The sequence below is a fragment of the Gallus gallus genome, chromosome 1 (assembly GCF_016699485.2).
Source record: "Gallus gallus isolate bGalGal1 chromosome 1, bGalGal1.mat.broiler.GRCg7b, whole genome shotgun sequence".
NCBI classification, from domain to species: domain Eukaryota; kingdom Metazoa; phylum Chordata; class Aves; order Galliformes; family Phasianidae; genus Gallus; species Gallus gallus.
In genome coordinates this window covers 170,691,861-170,714,848 of record NC_052532.1, presented here as the reverse complement: position 1 = coordinate 170,714,848, position 22,988 = coordinate 170,691,861, and the positions used below count along the sequence as shown (strand labels likewise).

At 42.6% G+C, this 22,988-nt stretch overlaps 1 long non-coding RNA gene across 1 annotated transcript in view; it reads right to left on the bottom strand.

Annotated features, from left to right (window-relative positions):
* Positions 1 to 14,998: 14,998 nt before the first annotated feature.
* The window catches only part of LOC101750153, a 78,778-nt gene continuing 70,788 nt past the window's right edge, over positions 14,999 to 22,988 (bottom strand). Inside the window, exons 3-4 of the long non-coding RNA XR_006931385.1 lie at positions 15,349 to 15,437; positions 14,999 to 15,045 (exon numbers count right to left, since the gene is read on the bottom strand). This is a non-coding gene — a long non-coding RNA (uncharacterized LOC101750153). The remainder of the gene's footprint in view (positions 15,046 to 15,348; positions 15,438 to 22,988) is intronic.

Sequence of the window (22,988 nt, the reverse complement as noted above, 5' to 3'; positions counted from 1 at the left end):
AGAAAACATGACGGTGAGAATCTCGCTTTCCTCATCAACTAGTTGCATCTGTAACCAGTCAAGAAGAAATTGCAGATGAGGAACGGGTCATTCAAACTTATTTGTCCACAAAGATATCTACTGCAAGAATGTGGGTTTTTTCCTCTCAAAAATCACTAATGCTTCATTTTACCTGCTAGATTGGATGAATGTTATGAAGTAGTTATCCACAAATACATATTTTTTTTTAATGAGCCCACTTTACTTCTGTTTGCATCTGCCCTGGTTTTGCTTTCCACAAATATTCACGCAATTCATTTTGTTAGAACAAGGTCCTTCTGAAAGTAAATACTCACTAAAAGCACTTAAATGTACGTGCAAAGGAAATTTGAAATTGGCTTTCTGCAAGGCTTCAGAAAAACAAAAAGCTTGGAAGGGTCAGGGCTACTCCTCCTGTCAAGGAGCAGTAAGAGCCCAGTGTGACTGAAGTGACAAGTCCAAACCAACTGAGGAAGGGCTCATTTCAAGGGTAAAATCCTAGTTCCTGTGAATTCAGTAGAAGAATGTCCATAGATTTCAGTGTGATAAGATTTTATCATCTCTTCTAAGGTAACTATTCCTTCCTTTTTTTTTTTTTTTTTTTTTTGTCTTTATTTGACTAAGTGTTAGTTAATGCTGATAAAGTACATTCAAGGAAATTCCTTTATATTCTGGGGACTTTTAAAAAGCACAGAGTAGGCAAACCTTTCATTTCCACTGTTACAGATTTGTTTAATACCAGTTTAGGACCGCATCACTGACAAAAAAGATGCTTCTCCCACCCTGACTATGCCCTCCCATTCTTCCCCTTGCACCTGGCATCCTGCTTGTTTTGTTTAGCTAAACCAATGAGCTGACCCAGGAGGAAAAAAAGGAGGTTCAGTTTGTTTTCAGAAATACTGGTTTCACCTCAGTGAGCCCTGATCTGACTGGCAGAGTGGCTCTACAAAGAGAGGCACCCACAGAGGGAAGATGGCAGAAACACAGTGTTTGGATAGGTGGCATGGCGTGGGACTACATCTTTTACACCAGCTGCATCCTCTTCCCTTAGCAGTAATGAACAAGGAGTGTGGAAAGGGATTCCTTTAGCTGCTCCTATGACTTGAATGTCTTGTCTCAAAGAGATAGAAAACTGGAGGCAGTGATGCTGTTTTTGGTATTAGGTGAAGGGTGTTAGGGTGGCACAGCAGCACACCAACATACATGTGTTCAGACGGTGAGGTTACTCAGCCTCTTCTCAGGACTCTGTCCTCTGTCTCTGCCCTGCAGCACAGCATGCCAGGCTCCAGTCAATTAGCAACCTGGAGGCTGTTGTTGCAGCAGATGTGTAGCTTCAGGTAGGACCAGCCCCAGCGGACCCATTCATCCAGAGTCAGCATCCTACAGGGCTCCATGCTTAAAATATGGCTGGGATCACGGCTGGCAGAAAATGTCACATTGCTGCTGACCTCAGGTATGTGCTATTTGACTCACAGCTCTGTTACCTACCCTGGAATTACTACATAGCCACTAGCCTCCTCTCCCAAATGTCAGTCTCAAAGTCAGTGCCTCTACCACAGAACCATAGAATCACAGAATCACCAAGGTTAGAAAAGTCCTCCAAAATCATCCAGTTCAACTGTTCACCTGTCACCAATATTTCCCCACTAAAACGTGTCCCTCAGTACAACGTCTAAACATTTCTTGAACATCTGTAAGGATGGTGACACAATCACCTCCCTCGGCAGCCCATTCTAGCGCCTAAAATGAAAGCAGGGCAGCTGCTTCTTTCCACTACCAGCAGAAACTTCTCCAGCACCAGGATGTTAAACTTTTGGCCTTTATCTAATCTTCCCCCATCCACCTCTTCCCACAGTTCACTACTGATATCCCCACAGCTGTAGATGTGTTTCAGTGGAGCCGAGCTTAGTCATTTCAGGATCCCACAGGAGTACTGTTTCTAGATCCTTATAATTTTCCATTGTGCCTCTGTTGAAATAGAGAATACTGGAAGTCTTTTATGGGGGAGGTTTATAAAATATGAACATCTGTTTGTTATGAAACTTAATGCTGACAGCCTGTAAGAGCCATCTAGCAGAGTATTTAACTTGAAGCGTTCTTTGTGTGTGTTGGAACAAAAGGTTTATATAGGTATATTGGAAGAGGCATCTGCTTCAGGGAAGATTTATTTCAAGATAGTGTCATTAGGGCTCAGAAAAGATTCAAATCAGAGGATGTGAATTCCCCAAAGACTCCTCTCCAAGGCACACTTAAAGTGCCAGATTTTCCTTGCTTCAAGACGGTACCAGACGTGCTTTGTTACCTGATTAGACCTGCATTTCACCAGTACTGCCTTTCCACTGTCTGAGATGATTGCATTATGAAGTGAAAATCACTGGCTTTCACCAACTGCATGCCATGGGTCAGAAGGTTCCACATCACGGTTCTGTAATTACAAAGAGCTGTCTGAGATAGGTTAATTCCAACAGAAAGTTAACAACATACTTACCTTTGAAGTGAGGCTATTGAATTACATTTGGTGCAGCGGGCTGTTTTATACCTCGGTTTTACATCATACCGGTTTAATAAGCAGCATGAGAACAGGAAAAGAGTAAATAGTGAGCTTTGTTCCAGACATTCTTCAATTCATCTGTGCATCCAAGGCGGATGAGAGAGTTACTCTTTTCTAAAATGCACCTGTCATATTAATAGGCCATTTGGTACACTGCCATGTGTGAGTGTCAGATATTGCCAGAGGCAATATAATGCTGTTAATAGTGGGATCCTAAAAATTAGAAATGGAAGAAGCTTATTAGATTTACAAGCTGCCCTTCTGTCGATATGCTGCTAAATGACTTTCTCTGGTGTGTTCTGCAATTGCATTTTAAATGAGTTCAGAAGTTACACTCTGTTAGTCCATCATTGGGTCTGAGGAGCGCAGAGCCGGAGGAAGTGTGAAGGTTTAGTCTCAAGTAAGAAGAATTTGTTCCTGGGAGAAATAGTATTTTTCTGCTGGAATTGACCACTGTTTCGCCACTGATTCAAAAGAAGCCAAGAGGTCTCAAATAGATAAAGCCATTCTTCAAAAATAGAGTGCAAAACAGAACATGCTGGTGGTGATTTAAAGCAGTGGTTGAAGTACACTGCGGTTCTACATTCCCAAGCATTTTGGTATTTCTCTCATCACTTATGTACCTTTATTCATCTTTCCCTTTTTGCTTTGTGAGCAAACAAGAAAAACAGGGGGAAGAGCTTCCCTGAGAGTACCCATGAAACAAAACTACACCATTCCACAAAGGAAAGTTTCTTCTTCTTCTAACATATTTTAGTTGGCTTTTCTCAGACATAATTTAAAACACTAGAAGACCAAAAAGTCTGAACTGAACAGAGTGTATTTCTTTAAGTTTCTAATATTCACGTGAAGAGATGGTACAAAGTATTTCAGCTTAAACTCTGTCTGACCTTCTATTTGTGTGCACATTGCCAGTTTAAACACTGAGGTAAGTAAAGCCATTCAAAACTGAAGGCACAACGCAACCCGTAACACATTGTCTTTAGGTATGAAATGTCAGCTTAGTAAATACTACTATTCTGTATAATTTACTACTTGTCTTATAAAAAAAAGACAAACCACCAGTGACACGGATGATGTCAGCTCACGATGGCTGGACTACACATGGACAAATCTATTGGTGAGATATAAGAGTGCATATGCATGCAGGACATACAAGCTCTCCTGTTACTAATAATGCACTGATATGATTATCTCAGGGTCTGGCTGTGCTTGCTATAATTGAGCTTCCTAACACATTGTCTTTCAGCTGCTTGTAGTTTTGATAGCACACTCAGAGGTTGCCAGGTGTTGGTTCATCCCAGGGTGTCCCACAGCTATACCAACCAGAAGACCTTGGGAAACACACAGTCATCGAATCACAGAGCCACAGGATGGCTTAGGTTAGAGGGGATCTTAAAGCCCACCCAGCTCCATTCAGGCTGCCACCCAGCAGCTCAAGCTGCCCACGGCCCCATGCAACCTGTCCTTGAGCCCCTCCAGGGATGGGGCACCCACAGCTTCTCTAGGCAGCTGTGGCAGCACCTCCTCCCCATACTGAAAGATGTGCTGTGGTGAGCTCACCTGCTGCTTTATCAGCACCAGGAACCTCTCAGAGTTTCCCCAACAGCAACCCTGTACTACACAGTCTACACCATGGCACAGAGGCAACCGTGCTCTAGCATGTAACTATATTAAATGAGATTACCCTGCACACGCTAAGCCTCCTGCTAAATAAGCCAGGCTTCAGAAAATGAGAAACCACAAAAATACCTGAAGCGATTTATTTTTTTATCAACGTGATGCTACCAACTACAAGTGCCAGTTTAAATTAAAGCTCACTCTGAATGATCAAAAGATGCACAGCCAGCCTACTGCTCGCAAAGCTCCTCTCACTCGTGATGTTTTGAAAACAGGAGTAGATGAAATCCAAGAGATTTCTTGCAGCCTTCTGGCTGTGTCTAAGGCTTCAGGGAATGGGCCTCCATCACAGTTTCAAACCACAGCATAAACAACAGTTCTTGTCACGGAGAAAAATTAAAGAGAGTTTTAAATATATCAGATGAAGGAATTAAATACAGAACTCACTACTTTCCTGCAACTATTCAGTATACTATACCTTATATATAGTCAGAACAGAGTTCGTGATGAACATACAGCAAAGACAACCATAGGACAGAAGTAACGAAGTGGGTGACTGATTTCTTTGCCTTCTGAATAATCAGTCTTGGTTATTTACAAAACACTCCCTGGGTTACATCACTTAAAATAACACTGGAGTCACTCTAACAGTGAAAGTGATGGTATTTGGGGTCTGTCTTTTTTTTCCTCCACAAAAATGCATTAGAACGGCTAATTCCTTTTTATGTAGAGAAATTAAGTTGTGGTCACTGATACACTGTTGTGCTCACATTTTTCTACATTTTCTACTGGCAGGAGACTCAGGGCTGGCTCCCATTCCTGGACCGCTGTCCTAAGTTCTGAGAAACAGGGTGTTCTGGACTGTGTGTAACTTAGACTAGCATGAGAGACAATCAGGGCCAGTTGTATTTCACAAGCTTCATGAGCTTTTGTAACATACTCTCCTTTGCGGTAGCTGCCTTTGCACGCATCCTGCCAAAAGCGTGGTCCCAGCTCTGACATAGTTTGTATTCAGAGGAAGTCCTGTTCCTTTTTGTAGCTTTGCAAAGCTTAGTTGGACCTTCTAGAGTCGTTCAGTAGCTGCCTGTCCATTCTGAGGCATGTAACTGGAAGTGACCTGCTTCTTATTTCAGGGTGTAAACTGGGAATCATTCAAACCAGATGAACCACACCATCTCTACCTACACTGCTATAAATGCCTCCTTTTCAGAGGGCTATCCCTGTGGGATCAGCACTCACTGCTCATTCCCTCCAAGATAGCATGGCTGCAACCTCACTACTCCACTACCCACACCCAAAGAAGTGGTGGATGTTCCATTCCTGAAGACCCCCAAGGTCAGGCTCGACAGGGCTCTGAGCACCTGATGAAGCTGTAGGTGTCCCTGTTCATTGCAGGGCAGTTGGACCGAATGGCCTTTAAGGGCCCCTTCCAACTCAAATGATTCCACGATTCTATGATTCTACCCAGCATGACTGTCCTCCTGGGTGTTCCTGCACTGCCAGCACACCAAAATTCTTGATAAAGTCAATGAAATAGTTAAAATTATGCATTTTAAAATGCTCTTAGAGAGATACTCTCCTCCTAGATCAGTATATGCCAGCACTCAACACTGATATTTCCTTTTCCTACATGCGAAGGTCTCTCACAGTTGACAGTATCAAAGAGCAGATATCAAAGCTCCTCTGTGCCTTGCGGATCCAAGAAAAGTGTTTTGTGCCCTTACAGCAGTTTACACAAGGTGTAATGTATACTGTGCACGACATGGAAATGAAGCTGTCATTTTAGTAAGATTCCCTGTGATATTTCAAACCTTGAGGGTGAACACTAAGCAACATGAGCTTATGTCTGGATCTCCTTTGTACACGCAGTCTCCTCTTCTCACACTATTTGGGGCTCATCAGGTATTGCTCTTAGCACTAAATCAGATATTTGAACACTAAACTTTATAGAAATGTCAGTGTGTAAAATTTCTATATCCATTCAGGTCTGAGATCTCTTTCATTTCCTTAATGTTGAGGGTTTTTTCCCCAGGCCCACCCGTTCCTCAGTGTTTTTCACCCTGTTGATCCAAAAGCAAACACACACTGGATAAGATGCTGCATACCAGAGGTTAAGCCTAATCTAACTAGAAGGCAGGGAAAAAAAAGGAAAAAAAAAGAAGAACATCATAAATCTGCTTGCAGCCATACTTAAGGGCAAACTTCAAAGTAAAGACATGAGGGATTCTTGGGGTAGTCTGCTCCGATACCACACATAGCAGAAGCAGCAGCTCTGTGCAGAACTGCATACAAAAATGTTAAGGAGTAAAATGTTAGGCTCTTTCAGCAACATTTATCTACAACTTTGATGTAGCTCTCATATTGCTAATGATATGTTTGCTATGCCATTTGGGAACTGTGTTTTACACTACAAGGTCAGTATTCATTGGTATGCCATCTAGTCCTTAGGGGAGATACTTTTAGGAGAGGTGAGCAAAGTAGAGAAGGACATACCAGGCTAAATGGATTTCATCTGAAGACTCCTAGATGCTAATATCTCTGAATTTCAGCTCTGACCATCAGTATTCACCTACTGAAAATCCGCCCCATAATCTCTCTCTGTAAAAAATTCTTCATTACCCAATTTGACAGAAAAAAAATCAGGCAAAAATTCCTGTTCAGCTTTCTCCACAGTTTTTCTACATTAAACCTCATGGAGAAAAATAAAAAATAAAATACTCTTCCCAGTGTTTCTGTTTTTCCAGGTGCTCACGTTCACTGTAAATGTATTGGCATCAATAGAATAAGAATTAGCCTTGTTGGCCATGCTTCCAAGATTACATATTCAAAGGACTAGTCACTGTACAAACATTGTTTCTACTGTATCCTCAACAGACAGAATTATAGTAAGAAAAACACATCCTTGAAGATGAACAAGGAAGAAGACATAAAGCATGAAGGTAGGGTAGAAGTAGGGATTAACATTCAGGAAATTCAAATGCAAGAATGGAGACAATTGCTGCAAGTAAGCACAACATGGAAAAACACAAACTGATGTCCAAGCCAATGACAGGCAATGGGAAGCGTTAATATTTTAGCACTGTAAATTTTGGGGGAGAGTGATGCACTACAATCTTAAGCACAAGCTCAGTTACCATCAGCATGAGCTTTAGCTGCCTTTTCTTGCTTGTTTGACATGGAGACCTCCACTGAGAACTCCATCGAAGGTCAGTCTGAGCTCTTGCACTGATCTCTAACTAAATTCACATTTAATAGCCCTGGGATAATTCTTCCCTGTAATACAATTTGATTAGAAGAATGGAGGCACAGCATTAAAGTCTTTATCAATTATGTTTCTGAATGTTAGGACCCTCTGCTGAAAAATTATATTTCAATACCATCACCATTCTCCCTCTTCCTCTTTTCTACCTCAGGGCCAGAGGGATATGTAATCCTAAGTCTCCTCATGGGTTCTGAGACCTGCGGGTTCCCAAACTCCATGAGAAGCAAAGCTTGCAGATGCAGAAAGGGCACAGGCACTGTAACAGGCTGCCTGGGGAGGTGGTGGAGTCACCATCCTCAGAAGTGTTCAAGAAACATTTAGATATTGTACTAAGGGACATAGTTTGGTGGAGAAATATTGGTGGTAGGTGGACAGTTGGATTGGATATCTTGGAGATCGTTTCCAGTCATGGTGATTCTATGATCCCATGACTCATTCGTTGGTGGATGTGTCTGTGTTATTCCAGAAGAGACAGAAATTATTCTCATCTCACATGCATTTAACCACACCAAACTGCCACAAGAGAAAGACCAAGTAATGCAGAAATTTGGACACTGTGTGTGTAGAACAAAATGAGGCAGATAAGCAAATGCATCAAATGGAACTTGAGGTCCTGACACTGCATGAGATTTTTGGTGAACATAGTTAAAATATAAATTAGGCAAACCATTATTTTTTTGATTGTTGTAGTTGAACAGATGATTGCTTGCAAGACTGAGAAATAATCTCTCAAAAATACTACGGGGCTTTGAATATACCGTGAATTCAAATATCCCCTGATGTTAGGGAAAAACATACTCTACTTATTTCTTGAACAGATTTACCATCTACAACAGCTAAACCTCTTCTGTCTTGAAGTGGCAGTAATCAAACTTCAAAGAACAGATCGAGCAAGCAATGAAAAGAGATAGGAATTTCCCTGAGATGCAGAGTTCGAATTTTTATTCACATACAGTTGTTATTCCTTTTCTTCTTTATTAGAGCAAACCTTCCTTCTGTGGCCTGTGGTAAGCTCAGTCCTTTCTGCACTCTCATTTCCATTAAGCCAACTATTTATTGGATACATCAGAGTCATTTGTTTTTCTTGAGTTGTCAGCATTTGACATTCCTTCCTTCCAAGAAACACACATACACTAGACGTTATTCCAGCACTGGGGTTGGCTGTGAGCTTCAAAGAGAGCAGCATCCACTCCTTTACTAGACCAACAGCATATTTAAACCTTTGTCCTCTAACCTTCTTTCAAAGCAGTGACAAGAAAGTAAATTCTATCTGATAATCATTATGGTGTAAATATCGAAGTAGCTAAATCTGAATAATGTAACTTAAATACCACTTCTGCCTTCTGCAAAGGTTTGTCAATGGTGGCAACCTCATACTCCATTGAGAATTACTTTAACTACTGCAAGTGTGATGGGAATGGGGAGGCTGAAATTTCAAGCAGAGGTAAGCAACAGTGGGTACAAAAAAAAGGAAACCAAGGCAGAAACCTATAGTGGCAGACAATGGTCGTAATACGTCAGTAAGAACTACAAATTTTCCTCTGCCGAGAATTATATGTTCTATTCTGGAAAGGTTATACATACAGGTGTATGTAGGTTGCTCTGAAAGTAATGGCTCTTATTTATTTCCATGGAAACTATAACAACTACAAAAAGCACAATGACACTATTTGACAGAGCAAATTCTCAGCTACAAGACGTTATTTTTTGACATTGTCATTACCATTATCTATGCATTTTCACCATTGATGAACAAGAACCTGCATGCCATGCTTGTAAAAATCTGCAGGAGAGGAGGTTACGCACTCTTGCTGCAATTGTTTCAGCAATACTGAAACACATCACTCAGTGAAACTGCCTCACTGTGCTCATATCCACTGTTTGGTCTCCACAGATGTTCAGCAAGCATTGATGAATGTCAGTGGGTGCCATTTCCTCCATATGGAGGAAGTGAAGGACACACTTTTGCTTCATGTGCACTTCCATGTCAGAAACCATTTTGTTAGGTTGCTCCTCTGCTGCCATCTGCCACATGGCAACAACAAGTGACAGAGTGTTGGTGGAATGTTCAGCCTCTACTGCCATACTACCAACATCCACCTCTGACGGTGTGAGCCAAAATAATAAAATGAGAGGCATTACTTTCAGAGCAGCCTTTGTAATTAGAAAGAGTTGGATGAGATCTCCAGGACTTAGCATATCATCAACCCTACCACACCAAACAGCATGACTCAGACCTGGAACACCATTCAGTCTCCCAGTCCCACTCAATAATATTAGAAAAAACTTTGAGAACTATTCCTTCATAACAAAATTTCCTCTGCTTTCTCAGCAGAAGAGGCTCACTTATTCTTTCCCAGCCTCCTCTCCTTGGGTTTAGTTTCCCAGGCCCTCCGCTTTCTCTTCATTATGCACTTACCAGCAGGTTTAATTTGGAGAAACAGTGCTTGCTCCATTCTGTTCAGAGAACAAATAATATGACTAGTTTCTGCATTACACACAAGACTCAGTTGCATTTTCATTTCCTTAGCCATCCAAGTGAACTCAGTAAAGAAGGAAACAAAGATCTCAGTCTTCAATCAAATAAAGTAGGTCAACTTTAGCAAAGACCAGTAACTAAATGCTGTATTCCAGCTCTACTACTCAGGCAGTAGGATATACCCAATCAGACAAACACAAACCATTAACACAGAGTTGAGAACTCTAATAGGCTTTGGCTTATTGCCTTTGCAGGGACACAGTATAGCAGTGAAGCAGGGAAATTAGGCATTCAGGCAAATGGTTCAGGGGATGGTGGCAGAGTGCGATCTTTCATACCTTCGGAGCTATTTAGCTGCTCTCAAAACACACACACAACAACTCTGATAATTACACTCACTGCAAAACCCAGGCATGGTACACTGGAAACCTTTTAGGGACTCTTTATCATTTCCTGCCTTTGCCAGAATAAGGCCAATTTACTCCTATTTCAGTGGGCTCAGGCAGAGTGAAGAAAGGAGAGACCGGGTTGTCAGCATTATTGAAAAGATTCATGATTAGTCACACTCACTTGAAGAGAAGTTACTTGCCAGACACTACATTGCTTGTTAAAAGACCTTCAAACTGGCAGCCCTCCAGCTGCTGAGAAACAGATCCAGGGCTGGCAGGTCCAGGAGGGTCTCCAAAACCTCGTGCTCCCCTGCATGCCCCATGCTGAAGGCCAGTTTCATCATGCCTGTGTGTGACTGGCACCCCAGGAGTGCAGAAAGTCTGTCTCATGTTCCACAGTGTTAAAATATATACACACATGAGGGTACCCAGCTGGTGCTAACATCAAGGTACTGCCTTTGCATGGCTCCCATTTTACCTGCAAGGCCAGAAAATTTTTACAGTGGTAACTTGGGGTTTTTCTTAACCTGCTTCAGCTCTTAATCAGTTCCTTCAAGAGCCATCAAAGTATATTGGAAATGCCCTGCTAGGTCAGACACATGAGAGCTTGTTCCTCATTTGCAGTTTCATTTCCACGCCCTTGACTTTGCCAAAGAAAAAAGCACCTAATTCCACTCTGCACACACTTCAGCATGCATGTCTTTTTCTTGTTCCATGCCAGCCCAAGACAAATTCCTCCCATTTTTTCCTATTTGTAGAATGCTGTCTTCCTATCTGTTCTCCAGTAGTATCAAAGAACCAGTTGTTCACTTCTACCTTGCAGATTATTTTAAAGCAGTTGATGAGGGGGTCTAGGAAGTGGCATTAACTACCCGTAGCCCACCCAAACCAGCCATTTTGTAGGGTGCATGGGGCAAGGGTTTGAGAGATTACCAAGTGAGTCCTACAGGTCCTTGATCCCAGCTGCACAGTTCTTTTCCGTTCCCTCACTCTCGTCTCACCCTCACCCAGACCAGTGTTCCCATCCCACTCGTGCCACCAGCTCTGGCATCCATCTGATTCCTCAAATATCCAAAAAACAGACTGAGCCCCGACAGCTTCTCAGCAGTCCATGGAAAGACAGTGAGGTAGCTCCAGGGCCTGGTCAAGCCAAGACCATCACTGTGGGGGGAGATGGTTCCTGCCCACATGCCTGCTGGCTGTGGGTCAGCACAGGCCTGCACCAACACATGCCTTGTTCTAGGCTGAGGGTGGGCCAGAGAGACGCTGCAAGGGACATGGTTTAGTGTGAAATATTGTTGGTAGGTGGGCAGTTAGACCAGATAGTCTTAGAGGTCTTTTCCAACCTTAATGATTCGATGACTCTCAACATTCATCCCAAACTGAGAGCAGGATGTGTGGGTGTGTATGTAGAATAATTCCTTCTCTTCATAATATGAAGGAAAGTAGAGTTTCCACAGGGAAAAGTTATTTTCAGATAATCACTCTTGTTTTTCCCTATCCCTCTCTTATAAAAAAGATTTTAATAGAAAACTAGTGCACATTATGCTCCTAATATGTTTGTATAGTGTATGTGCAGGGGGAATTCGTCTTCATGCTGAAGAAGTTAGACTGTTGTGCATGAATAGCCACCCTACAGAGAAAACATCAACTTCATGCCCTTCGGTGCCAAGTTAAAACTTGCGGGGCTGCAGGTCTTGTTCTCCCACCTGCAGCAGAACTGTGCTGCAATACTTGCACTGCTCTGAGGAATCCACACTGTGCAGTGGGGCTGGCAGGGCCAGCTGCATCCCCTCCAGCATCCTGCAAGTTCAGCCTGAGCCATTCCACAGCAAATGGTGAGTGAGAGCCATTATACACACTGACTACCAGAAGCAACCTCTCCCCATGTCCTATCCAAGTGGGAGCACTGGAGGAAGTCTTGTCAAATTTAATGTGGCAAAAGCCAGGCATATTTGGTCCTTTCCTTATTTTGAAATCTTATAAATTCAAAGAAGAATCTATTACCCCATTTATTCATCCATCTACTTGCACCTTTGTAAGTAGATTAATTCTTCAGCCTCAACCTTGTCCTGAGATAGTTTGCTGCCTGTGGCTGTCCTGGCATAGCCGCAGAGGTGCTGAACGGTGAGGCTGGTGGGACCCAAGAACACAAGAACATTTCAAGCTGAATTAACCTCGGAGGCTGATATACCCATTACCCCTTCTCCTGGCAGTGTGTACCATCCTGTCCCTTGCCACGGAGTTACACATTTTAACTTTTCACAAAAAACTTTACTGAGAGCTTCCTGAGCCTTCTCACTCCTGACTACTGCTGCTGCCTTCCAGTGTGGAGGTTTAGCTACATATGTGGCTGCCATCTAAAAACAGATGGGTGCTTTTTTGTGTTTGATTGGTTGGTTGGGTTTTTTGTTTCTTTCTTTGCTTGTTCTTCTTTCTGGAAGGAAAGAAAAGGATTTGGGTCATTACAAGCAAACACAAAAAGCTGAGAAGCACCAAAATTGGTGCAGAGGGGAAAGGATCAGAGAGACAGGACTGCAAGGCAGGACAGAAACACGTGATTAAGATGGAGAAACTAGGTCTGCGGCTGAGCTAATAACAAGGAGGGACACCTGGAGAGGCCTGGCCTTCTGTATTTGTGCAGAAACACCAAGGAAATGAGGAAAATCCTGATGTAAAACACAACAGTTTTTTTTCCATTACTGAAGCTCCTTTTGACATCTTTATACCCTTTGCTGACTCAAATAAAAGTTGTGAAGACTATGAGTTGAGTATATATTCCCTGTAAAATGTTACCATATTTCAAAAAGTGCGAATTAGTTTCTACACTCTGTTTTTACCGATCCATCCAAAATACCCATAGGCAAAACATATGAGATAGAGCAGCCAACAACCCTTTAGCTGAATTGATCCCACACTTACGCTAAGCACTACCCTGGGTTTCCACTGCTCCAAGAAACAGCTTGCAAAAATAGCACCTGTATTATTTCATTTCCTCATTTCATTATTTTTATACATAAAACCACATTCGGGGAGAAAAAATGTAAGATTTACTACAGAAGTCTTCTACAGCCAGACCTTACGTTTGAAAAATTACAACCTTTTCCATCAACCACAATACATTTCAAAAGTTCCCAGATACAGGACTCAGGAGTGCATTCACGTTTGAAACTGCATACACATGTACATGGTCATGGAGTGCATGTTCAGGACATAGCTTAGGCAGTTGTTAATGCTGATAACTTGGACTGTGTTCCCATTCTGTGTAGAGGGTCTTACTGGCCATAGCACATTTTGGTGGCAGATTTCTGTTTTCTGGAGACTTCTGAAGATACCACAATGCCAGCTACAGAGCTGCCACGTCCCACGGAGTGCAGAGGGAGCCCGCAGCTGATAGCCTCCAGCCCATCTTGGGCAAGCGCCGGTATGTCTTCAGGAAGTGGAGGACAGACAGCAAGCGTTGAGTGTAGGATGTGTGAGCCACAGCTGAAGGTTAGTGATGAATACCAAAGCATCCCAAAATTGAGAGTTGCAACCCACAAGCGGTTCCAGGGGAGTTTCCATTTGTGGCTGTGACTCAGCAAAGCTACTGTCAAAGACAACAGCATTTTGGTCTCAAGTGGCCACTAAAACCATCTGTGGCGATTGACCTCTCCTCGGATGGGCCTTGCCCCCATGGTTTTTCATAACTACCATTTTGCTCTCACGCAAAACATGGAAAAGGCAAGAAACCAGACAACTCCGTGCTCTGGCAGAGTTGGTCTAGAAGCTAAAGCACAAAGCTCAGGTTAAAATAACCTGGCTTCTTCTGGGACTGCACGCATAATTTATTGAGAAAACATCTGCTGAGGGGCAACCTGGCCTGGAAGCCAGTGCAAGGTAGGCTAGCTTAGCATGCAAGGCTCACCATGAGATGGCAGCCTTCCCCACTGCCTTGCACGCCCCACATGCTGCAAAGAAGACGTGCCAAGCTCAGCTTCAGCACAGAGCAGTTCTGTCTTCCTGGCAGAGATGGGCTGCCAAGATTTCAACAAAGGGCTCCCTCAAAAAAAAAAAAAAAAAAAAAAAAAAAGGGAAGAAAAGAAAAGAAAAAAAAGAAAAATCAGAATGCTGTGCAAGACATACAGCAACCCCGTGGTGAAATCTTTTTTGTTTCTTCAAATAAAATTGAAATCCAAATATACATTTTCAGCGTCTGTTCCCCCAGCACAGATCTACTGGCTGCAGACTGTCCCCACAGCTGAACTTGGCCATCCTCAGATGCGCCACCGTCTCCCTGTTGCTGCTTTGCACTTGGCAAAGTCCCTTGCATGCTGCCAGCCACGTCACAGCTAGAAGGGCTCTTTAATGGGCTGAGGAGCAGCAGGAGGTAGGGTGGAAAGGCACTATCCCATTCCAGTGTTCCCATGGCCTTGGTGCCCTTTGGAAGCATGCTGAACGTGGTGTTGGTAGAAAATGCTGTCTTGAAAGGGTATGAATAGCGGGTCACTGGTTTCAGAGCAATTCACTCCCAGGACACTCACTTCACGTTGAGGAGCCCTTTAGCTCTCACAATGTGGGGCAACCTGTGCCACCTCTTTCTCAGTGGCACAGATCTACTTTATGCTTGTCACACCTGTATGTGTATCACAGAGAGGATCCAGACAGATTTGGAAATGTCTGAATATCTTCCTACTCACCTGCTAACTGCGTAGGAGGTAACACTGGGGTCACTGACACTGCTGATCTAAACAGGGAATAAAAGAGAAAAGTCAGCTATTGAGCTGAGTTGTCCCTTACCTTAAGTAGGTGTAGTCATCCCATGGGTAGGGTTGAGTTAATGTAAACCTGCTTCAGTGAATTTTGATTTGAAATGGTACTAATGTGAACCTGAAGAATCAGCACAGCCTTGGATGAGTCAGTGAAACTCCCATGTGTCAGATGCTGACTTCAGTCACACCACTGTAAAGCTGGGCTCACACCTCTGAAGGCTGTAGTGCAATTTCAGTGGGACAGTTGTGCAACCATGATCAAAATCTGCCCCGCTCACCTCCAGGTGTTGTGCCAATGACTATGAACAGCAGCATCTGACCTCTTGCCACCGCAGTCCTCACTGAGTTTACCCACGGACAGAGCGTGCTGTTGACAACACAAGGTGACAGAAGTAGAAATGAGCAGGATTTGCCACCAATAGCAGCTTCACTTACACAGCTGTGCCAGCAGGGGTGAGGCTGCAGCACAGCATGCTTCCCTCACCGCAATCTGCAACCTTCATCTTCACAAAGCTGAAGCAAGAGCAACTTCACTGCCTTCAGCAAAGAGATACCCAGATGGCCCTTGCAGAAAGGGGCTCTGATTCAGTCCTCTGGTTTTTAATTAACACCACTCTTGATGGACTTCTAATTGTGCTGCTGAGTCCCACTGTGCCTTTCACAGCTTTGTTCAGGCTATAAATACAGTGGGCAACCTTAAAATCAGGGTTGCAGTCAAGCTTGTGTACTGAAAACATTCAGATATAGATGACTTTTCACCTTTACTTGCCATAGGCCAAATTCTTTCAAACAATGATAAACTTTATTTAACCAGGAAGTCTTCGAAATTCTGGAGTGAGCCTAAAGGTCACAAGGTCTGAGATGACCTTGAAAAGTGACTTTTATCTCAGTGGACATCCTGGTGACTCAAGGCTTAAACAAATACACTCTGATACCTAATTCTCCCAAGAGCAAGTCTTTGGTGCCAAAGGTTATATACTTAGTGAAGTATTTTGCACTGACATGCAGAGCTGGGAGCCATTGTATGCATTTCCTTGTAATTAACAGTGATTACTCATAATTAATAAATACAGAGCTCTAGTAGGAGGAGGATTTAGAACTCCAAGGATGTGCAAGCTTCCTGAAAAACACATGCCACTTGTTACGATAATTGCAGAAGACCAGAAGATGCAAAGCCAGAGGCAAAAGGATGAGCACAAAGGTTTTGCTATTTTGGAGGAAAGCAAGCAAATAACATGGATGCAACACACTCACAGAAGTAACACATAGGCCATGCACACACGAGGTAAATGAGAGAGCAGAGTGAAACATCTGCCCCTCTCTGGTGTGTAAAAATGATGTACTTGTGCTTGTGGCTGGAGCATCTCACTCCATTAGTATTGGCACTGCGTTATGAAGAGCTGCGTATCAAACCCTGCATCTCCTCCTACATTCCTTGATTTGTGCTGAGCCTGGCCAGATGCAAGGCCTCTGCAGTGTACCCAGCAGCTACTGTGTTCCGTGTGCTTAGGTTGTCTGTAAAATCCCTGTGATTCCATGGGTTTTAAATATGTACAGAAAACATGCAAAGTAGTTAACTTTCCTTGTCTCCTTGCTCTTCTTTGCCTGCTTTCTCTCCTTCCGTTCTGTTCTCTTTGGCTGCACTACTGGTTTTATCCTGATATCTCTAGATGTGTATGTGAGTCATATATGTGGGCATCGTATTTTTATTCCATAATAACCAAGGTAGGAATTTAGAAGGTGCTTTACTTTACTTGGTTTATAATGTGTATATCACAAAGAAAAGGACACATACAAGGAACGAAAGATTGGTCTTCAGGAGCCTGAACATTGGTACAGAAAGTGGTGGAAAAGATTGCCTTGAAATGGTGGTTGCGTCACTGTAGCTCAGTTCCTGGATATCAATTAGGTGCTGAGGGTTCCTGTTAAGTGAATGGGGGAAAAGAACACTTGCCAGAAAGTTGTATGGAGAACCACCTTATCTCACTAATGGGTTATGCCTCAAAGAAAGTTGGGTCTTACATCCTGTCTCTGTCAAGACCTCAAGTGCTTAATCCTTGTCTGAAAAGGAATATTTCCTTCCACTTAAAACCTACAGCTCTAAATCATTTCTTGGAGTTGGTCCTTTAAGACTTCTTCCAAATAACATATGATAAAGAAGACTGCATCATTCTCCTGTCCATTAGCTCAACATTTAGAGCATGATTTTCTTCTTTCCCCAGGCAGTGGGTGAAACCAGGCCCCTTCTCCCTGCAGGGCAGAATTATCTGCCGTGAGACTGACCAGGAGGGAAGACCTGGAACTCAGCACCCTGCTATCACCACTCCTTGTGCCAAGCCTACAGCATTTCAGTAAACCCTGTTAATCCACTACCAACCAGCACTGGACATCAGACAACACATGACTGGAGGAAGAGGACAAGCAAGGTAGATCTTAAGGCGATATCTGCAGTCAAGACTAAGTTCCTTCTGCATGCACAGAGAAAGAGCTGTGCTGGAGATTGTTTGATTCCATTTGGTTAAATAATATTTGAAATAAGAAGAGATAAAACCCAAACTTCCTGTTTCAATCTTCTTCGGTATCTTCCTTCTGCACTGTTGCTCTTTTCCCATTGACTGTATCTCTCATCTTCATTTTAGCTTCTGTTCTGCACCGTCTCAGATTCAGGCATCAAGGGATCTGCACCATCTTCTGCAGTTCCACTTCATCCTTCCGCTCATGTACCTTCCCTAAAGCCTCTTCTGCTCTCTCTGAACAAGGTGATCTTGAAAGACTGAAGTTCTCCTGTGTGCTGAAGCAGATCTGGAGGTACCTGAGGAACTTCGCTGTTGAGAACAGAGGCCCCCAGGGATGGCAGGTGTCTCCAGGGTTCAGAGCTGGGCATTTGAGAGTCATCATTCTGCATGCAGCATCTAAATATTCGTTTGGCTTCAGCCACAAACCTTAAAGCATGTTCCCCCTGATAGTAGAAACCTCACTTGCAGGGATATTGACTGGCTGTGTTCCCTATGTGTTTCTAGATTAATTCTGTTCTTTGCTGGTTCTCTCAGATGCAGAGACAATCATTGTGCCTGAAACAAGGACAAGGTCCTATTACTGAACTAGTGAAACCAAATCTGACTATAACATTCTGTATAACCAGGCACTACCACCCTGATACAGATTAATAGGCATATTCATGGTATGTAAATGGGAAAGTACTACTCATTTAAGAAGAGAATAACAGTTTGGTTGCAAAGCTGCGTCAGTTACTTTTTTGCTCCACACCTTTGCATAACAAAGTATTCACTTCTTCTTAACAGCAGAGCTCATTCAAAACAGGTCAGTGTATAATACTATAACTACAGGGCAAACAACTTGCCTTGTAATTCTACATCACTCTGTCACACCAAGTTTATATCTGTTAATTGCTCCACTAAATTCTCCTGGCATTTCTATATTTTTTTTTATCTTATCCAATCAGCAATGCTTTTACATACCCTTTCCACACTTAGATTAGTGTTTAATTCCAAGGAATCATTGAATCAAAAAGTTACTTGAATGATGGCTATTCAGGGACTGAGCAGGCTTTGTGCTTGGGTAGAGAATGGCTATAATTCACTTTCAAATGAGATTTATTTTCCTTTTGACACACAAATGCACAGGTACTTACTAGTACAAGCTATGTCAGATGTGGGAGTAGCTAGGCTAAGCAAGATAAATAGGATGACACTGACAGGTTAACTTTCAACAGTAAGGTCCAGAGTTAAACAATTGTTTACGATATTCATTACTTTCAGCCCCGAATCCCACTGACAGCTTTATTTGTGTGCTCGTGATTGTATCAGGTTTTCAAGATTTCTGAGCTACAGGATGTAAATAGGAGACTTGATTGCATGAAATTGCAAGTGCAGCATCCACATCTCAATGGCTTTATCTAATCCATGCTTGGCACTACTGCAGAAGTAACTGGGGTACCAGGCATGGTAGAGGGGAGAAGGAATGGTGTGCTCTCCTGAGTAGGACATGGCTCAGCAAGCATTTATGGAGCTTTCCTGGGTTTGCTGCAACAAACCTCCTACAGCTAGGAGAGATACTGCCAGCTTTACCTGTGTTGCTTTGCAGAGTAAAACTAGGATTCAGATGACTGTACAAAATCGTATTATGAGGTGTTGATACACACTTTACACTCATCTCCTCGAGGTAATGCTAATAGTAATACTAATAATAATATTAACAGCATTCTTCTGGGAAGGAAAAGAAATGTATTGACTATGACATAGGAGCAATTTGTTTCCAGAATAAAACTTACAGTCAATGGTTTTGAAACCAATTCAGATGTGAAAAATTTCCATTTCATCATGAAGGTTATGAGTGAGCTTAAGAAGGGAATAAATACATGAAGATTGCCCACTTCTCACACTCTGCTGTTTTGTTGGCTTTTTTTAATTATTAGAGGAGTCTGTAAATCTCTCATTTACATCTTTGTACTATCCTGGCAACACCAACTTTACAATGTATTTGCATTCTTGCATGTGTAAGAGGTGCTGGAAAGCCCGGAGGGAAAACATTACTAAAGTTGCCCACTGTATCTCATTAAGACTGTTTTTTCATAGATTCACTTCAGCTTTAGAACTGGACTTACGAACACCAAGTGTCTGCCTCAAACTGACTGAACCCTCATTTAGAGAGTGAATCAGCTTGTGATTCATATTGGACCTAGGAGAGGAAAGGCAGAGGCTGTTCAGTGCTGTTCCCTCAGAAGCCCTTTTGGCATACATGTATGGATATCCAGCTCTTAACTTCTTTGGTAGATTGCCCCCAAATGGAGCATTTCTTCATTCTAGCAATATTTGAGAAATGGATGCTTATCAAAAGGAATTCATTGGGCATCAGCTCATTTTGTACACCTAGACAAACTAATCCACTCTAAGTTAGCCATGGAGTCTATTGGGGTTACCTGCCTCCAGGCTACAAAAAACAAACAAACAAACAACTAGAGGGAAATACTATTTTTCTCCTGCAACACTGAGTTAGATTTAAAATGAAATAGTTCTAAATGAATGTACTCCATTGATTGCTATGAGAAAGACAGTGTACGTCATAAATTCTACCCTACTACCCACAACTGGTAGGTTGTCCTTCAGTGGCTGTAATGGAAATATGGGCTGAAGGTGGGGAGTCTCCCTTCACAGCCAGTAAGACATTCTCTGTGAGCAGCTTCCTGACAGCTGTGGATCCTTGGAGACCATGGATTTGTGACGATTTTTTGGTGGGTGTTAAGTGTTCTTATACAAGTGAAAAATAAGTGACTCACAGAATGAAGTGAAATTCAGAATATTTTCCACATGGAAAACCACTATTTTCTTTTTCTTTTTCTTTTTTTTTTTTTTTTCCTTTCTCTAGTTGGATGAAAGTCAATGGGTTAATGTTATTTGAGGAATCTCAAGTCCCCCTCCAAACTGTTACATAAATGTAATATAAACATGCTTCAACATTATAAACTAAAAGAAAATGTTCAGCTATTTTCAAATCCAAATGTTTCAATCTGTATGTCAATGCATTTCACTGGTGGTAAATTCAATGTAAATTGCATTTAATACTTCAGCAAGGTATTGGCACTCCGGTTCCTTTTGTTGATCATTTTGCCTCGTGGGCTGAACTTCCTAGACAAATGATACCTCTCATAATGTGTCTGCAATGGCTCCCTGGACACTAGCTACAGTTCTCAGGATGCACAGGTGGTTTAATGAAAAAATTGTCTTAAAAGAGAAGAACTGGTTGATTTTCCTGAGGAAAACATACTGAAAAAGAAAAGAACCATGGAAAGTTTAGATTTTATAGAAACTGCAATTTTGGTGCAAGTTTTCCCAGAAAGAAAAATGTAAACCCAATGCAATGGTTTGCAATGCTGATGGTAGGCTGGAAGGCTGAGCGAAGAACCCTGGACTGTCTCATGTCCTGCCCCTTCCAGCTACCATGGCTTAGCCTTCATAGAATCATAGATTCACAGAATCATTAAGGTTGGAAAAGACCTTTAAGATCACTTAGTCCAACTGTCCACCTGCCACTAATATTGCCCAGTAAGCCATGTCCCTCAGTATCAGCATTTCCATGTTCCATTCTCACCTGTGGCAGCAGTTGCCTGCCCAGACCCGCAGGCTGTCACTCTTCTAACAGGACAGCAGGCAGCTGACTAAATTACAGGGGAAAAGGAGGAGAAGGAGAGGTATTAGCCTCCTGGAGGCTTCTGTTTCCATAGCTCTTCTTCTTATGCCAACAGAGGCAGAAATACAGGTACATGAACTGGGACACTGAAGAAAATAAAGAAAAGACTGCTCTGAGTTGTTGCTTTAATCTATTCTCTCAGACAAAGGTTAAATTACCATTTGAATGACATTGTAGAAGCTAATAATATTGCTTTTATGCTCCAAGGATCCTCTCTCCCTTGATAATCTGCAATCTTTTCAACTCCAATGAGAGAAAGCTGTGACTCCAGTGATCTCTACCCTGAAGATCCTTGTTTTCACCGTGCAAGAACGGGTTGCCCTGCTGATCCCTCATCGATTTCCTGTGGCGCCTCAGGTAGTGCTGCAGAAACAGCTGACTGTGAGGATGCACTGCTGCAGTTGGGCTTTGAGGTCTGTGTGGAGTTATGCCAAGTGGCTTGTGATTTCCAGCTTCTGGACCCCAGGGAGAAATGTGAACCCTTGGCCAAGAGCTGAACAAAAACCATGGTACTCCACTACCGTCCAAGAAGGCATTTTTGGACTGCATTTGAAAATACTCTCTCCCTCCTGATTAAGATTCTGTGTTTTCATTGCCGTTTAGAATGGATTTTGCTATCTATGGAGGTTATCCTGCAGACTTTCCAGGCTTTCCCATTCTGTGTACACTAAGAAGGAAATTGAAACAAACGTGTATTTGTCTTCAGCACTAGCAGTGGTGTCAAGTGGTGTCAAGATAAACACAGCTAAAGTAGGAAAAGAAATAACAAAACCACTTATAAAGAACTGAGCCAATATACATAGTTTTTAAAAGGACTGTTAATTGTTCGGCATGAAAACTTTCAGCTCAGCAAATTGCATGCATATCGCAGCTCAAGAAGGGACAAGGCATAGTTCATCCCATCATAGATGTCAGCTCCTCTTTCTCCTGATCTACACAACTCACTGCTGGCACTCCTCTGGCTGAGAGGCCCCCGTGGAACTGTGTAACTTTCATGAGCAGCTGATCTTTCATTGCTTCAGATGAGCAGGGAGAGAATGCCCAACTGAATAAGGCTTCTGCCAGTTCTCCTAAGCATTCTAGCCAGCTTCTGAAAAGTCTCCCTCTTCATGGGTATCAGATAGGATGAGTATGCAGAAGGAGCACATGTATGGCTACTTTGAATCCAGTCTGTGCTTCTCTGTTCTGGGAACCTACCCCTCTTTGGAAGAATTTGCTTGTAGAGACAACTATCTCCCAAAATCAGCAAGACATGTTAGTTTAGGCCCTCTCATCAAGAGAAGTGCGGGCTGCATCAAAAGAAGTATGACAAGCAGGTCGACGGAGATGATCCTGCCCCTCTACTCTGTCTGATGAGACCTTGCCTGGAGTACTCTGTCCACATGTGGAGTCCTCAGCAGGAGAGAGATGTAGTCCTGTTGGAGTCTATCCAGAGGAGGGCCACAAAAATGGTCTAAGGGATGGAACACGTCCCTACTGTGACCGGCTGAGAGAGCTGGAGCTGTTCAGCCTGGAGAAGAGAAGGTTCCAAGGAGACCTAAAAGTGAATTTTCTGTGTCTAAAGGGAGGCTATGAGAAAGAAAAGGGCAAACTCTTTAGCTGGGTATGTTGTAATAAGACAAGGGGATATTGTTTGAAACTAGAACAAGGGAGATTTGGATTGAATGTAAGAAAAAAAAATGTTTACAATAAGGGTTGTGAAGCAATGAAT